General features: G+C 38.6%; 1 pseudogene; it reads right to left on the bottom strand.

Annotated features, from left to right (window-relative positions):
* Window positions 1–1,941: 1,941 nt before the first annotated feature.
* LOC130868618 (oogenesin-3-like) lies at window positions 1,942–2,980 on the bottom strand (annotated as a pseudogene).
* Window positions 2,981–3,205: the final 225 nt, after the last annotated feature.

Here is a 3,205-nt window from a genome sequence, read left to right as displayed (position 1 = left end):
ATGAAAAGTTTTAACTTGAACACAGCAAGACTGTACACATTAAGAACAAATTATCAAGTAAAGATTACATCCACAATGTACTGAATTCCAATTAATTTGTGTCTGATCCCGTCTTAGTAAATCCAAAATTTTATAACTAACTTACATACTATCATATCTAAGTAAAACTGAAACTATAACTATCAAATCTTCAACTCTATCAAAGATACCAGAAAGATATTATTATTTGAATAAACAAAAAGTGCATTGCAAACAACATCCAAAAACTCTAGAAATGACAGAGAGAGACATTTGACTACCTGGACAGTCACCTAAAGTTCCTTTGCAATGTTGGGTCATCCATCTTCAGTCTATAGACCCACAGTATCTGGAAGATTTTTCAAAGAAGCAAGAAATTTGAAAGACTGTCCTGCCTATATTGGAAGTTTTCAGTCACATTCCTCCATGTCCTCCAAAATTTCTCACAGTTTCTTCTGTGAAGCAGGAATCCTGAAGGACCATGCCACATTTTTCAGAATGGCAAAGGTGACTGGTCCCTTTCCTGTGGGTCCTGCATGTACAGTTTATACAATATACTGTCAAGCTTCTTGCCCAAATGACTAATCTTGTCACAATGACAGCAAACTTCATAAGGAGTTTCTTCAGTCCCCATCATCTCTGAAGTAAACTGGTGCTGCCAGGAACAGATGTTTCTCCTTGCCATGAAAATCTCTAAATTAAAAAAACATTTTAAATGCCATATTCTGTAGGTCTTTGAAAAGTTTGAAGATCATCTATCTATCTATATTTCCATATAATGTGGAAAGCATCATTAACATATCTACAAATTTGATTGTTGTAGATGACTAACTATTGACCTATATTTCTTTCTTTACCTTACATTTTTAAATAAACTGCATAGATACAATACCCTAAATAAGAGCAAAAACATATATACAGTATGTTGTAACAAAAATAACCTTAAATTATTATCAATACACAAAATCCCTTAAACAAGTGTAGAAACATAGATACAGTGTGCTGTCACAAAAATTACCTTAAATTTGTATCAATATTCAAAAGTCCTTTTAAAAAGAGTAAAAACATATATACAGTGTAACAAAGTTGACTTTGAATTTGTATCCTTATACCAAAAACCACATTAATGCAAAATATCTGAGATTAATAGTTGTCTTTTTATCCTATAGTCCCCTATATAAAACAAACATCCATGACCCACAAAATAACCAAAGACCACCCATACCTCCCTTTTCTCTTTGGATATGGATATTGTGTTCTCTAGACTGCTTCCTACTGAATGTGGGCAAAATATTTTTTAGGATCCCAGAGAGAAAATCTGAGATAATGGCCAAGTCCTGGGAAGATCAGTTATAACCTTTGTTGATAGATATCACCTGTCAAGTTTCAAAAGGTTTCTCCTGATCCAAATTAACCTGGAACGAATCCACAGCCTCTTGCTTCCTGTAGAAACAAAAGCGAAACCTTTTCTCCAAGGCATTTTTGATTTCCAGTTGACAAATACATTTTTTGACTTTTTTAAAGTTAAGGCATTCTTAAAGTATATAGGCTGGTTTATTTCCACAGCCTTTCTTTCAGTTCCATGTCTCTTAGCAGCTGTCCTTTGCTTCTTAGAAATCAAAAAATTCAAAATCAACACAATAACATACAGGATCCAGACTCCCTGTGTGATTCCATCTTTGCATAGTTTTTTTTTCTTTTACGTTACTTTTACTGTCTCTTTAAAGACTTCATTATATTTAATCTAATTATTTTTTCCAGAAGCACAGCACATTTATTATATGCAATTGACAGAAAGGTACAGCTACTCATGGTAGGGGATCTCTGTGGGGAACAGTCTCAAGCTGCAATAATTCCAGAGAGGATTTCATCCATCCCTCACACTAGGCTTCCATATCTCAGCACTAACCAGCAAACTTCAATTTATTGTGAGCAAAAGCAATGTCTACTCTCCAGATCATAGACATAAGACTGAAAGCATTCATAGCAGAGGGTTGTAGCAAAAGAGACCGTCTTGGGCTGTCTTTTGGACCTGACTATCTAGGAGCTCAGGACAAAGTTGGTCAAATCTGTCTACAAGTACTTTGCCACTGGGGTCATAGCACTCCAAAGGGACAGGATACCTCTCCTAGGTCAGCTGGCTCAACATGGCTGTATGGTGTAGAAGTTTCTTTATGATAGGTAGAGAGAATTTCAACATAAACTCACCTTCATGAGCTGGAAGAATTGGCTCAGAGAAGGCATGGAAGGTAATGAACCCAAAATTGTTTAGCCCACATTTCTCCAGTTTCAGGCTTAGCAAATTGCTGTGACTATCTCAAGTAGAATTCCCAGTGGCTTAAACCATACCTCACATAAAAGTAAAGAATTCAAGTACAGATGTTTAAGCTCAGAAAGGTTCAGGCACTGGGGCAAGTAATACAAGTCTGACTGTGAGAGGTGGCAATAAGGGATGGACAGGATCTCCAAGGGCTTCTTCAGGCACCTGAGCCACTGTCAGGTGGTCTACTAGAATATAGCTGCCATTTACATAGAGATGCTGGAGACAGTGAAATTTGGGTAATTGTGGGAGCAATGTGCTTATCACTCCTCTTCCAGCTCTTCAGAATGATCCATACTGAGGGTATTGGTAATGAGTGTATGAAGGTTTCTCATCCGCCCCAGGTAACGTCCAAGAGGAGCAACAAATATCTTCTACGCACAAATATCTCAGCTGCAGCTCCCACATACTGTGAAGATCTCCAGATTTTAAGATCTCTATGACAGTGGAGATGGGTGATTCCAAAATCTGAAGCTTTAGACAGCATAGACGAACGGAACATTTTCTCTGCTGGGCCCCCGGCAACAAGTACATGGCGCATTCATCAAGCTTGCCATTCACAAGTTTGAGGTCAGTTACCATCTTCAAATATTTCTTTGCCCCAAAGTTAGGACATGTCTCCACCGGCAGCTTCTGTCTCATGGCCTGATGTGAACAGTCACCTATGTAGTTTCCTGCCCAAACACTCCAAAAGTCACGGTTCACAGTCGTCAAATCAAGCGCTCAGACATTCCGTCTCCTGGGGTAATGCTTCCATGTGTGTAACAAGCACATCTAGCCCATCAAGCAGAGCCTTCAAAGCCTCCCGGTTGGGGGAGGGACAGGGTCTTTATCAGGGCTCCTACAGGAAGGCATGGGAATGGTCAG

Source organism: Chionomys nivalis, chromosome X (genome assembly GCF_950005125.1).
Source record: "Chionomys nivalis chromosome X, mChiNiv1.1, whole genome shotgun sequence".
Taxonomy (NCBI): Eukaryota; Metazoa; Chordata; class Mammalia; order Rodentia; family Cricetidae; genus Chionomys; species Chionomys nivalis.
The sequence above is the reverse complement of the archived record's forward strand: the minus strand, read 5'-3'. Positions and strand labels throughout refer to the sequence as shown.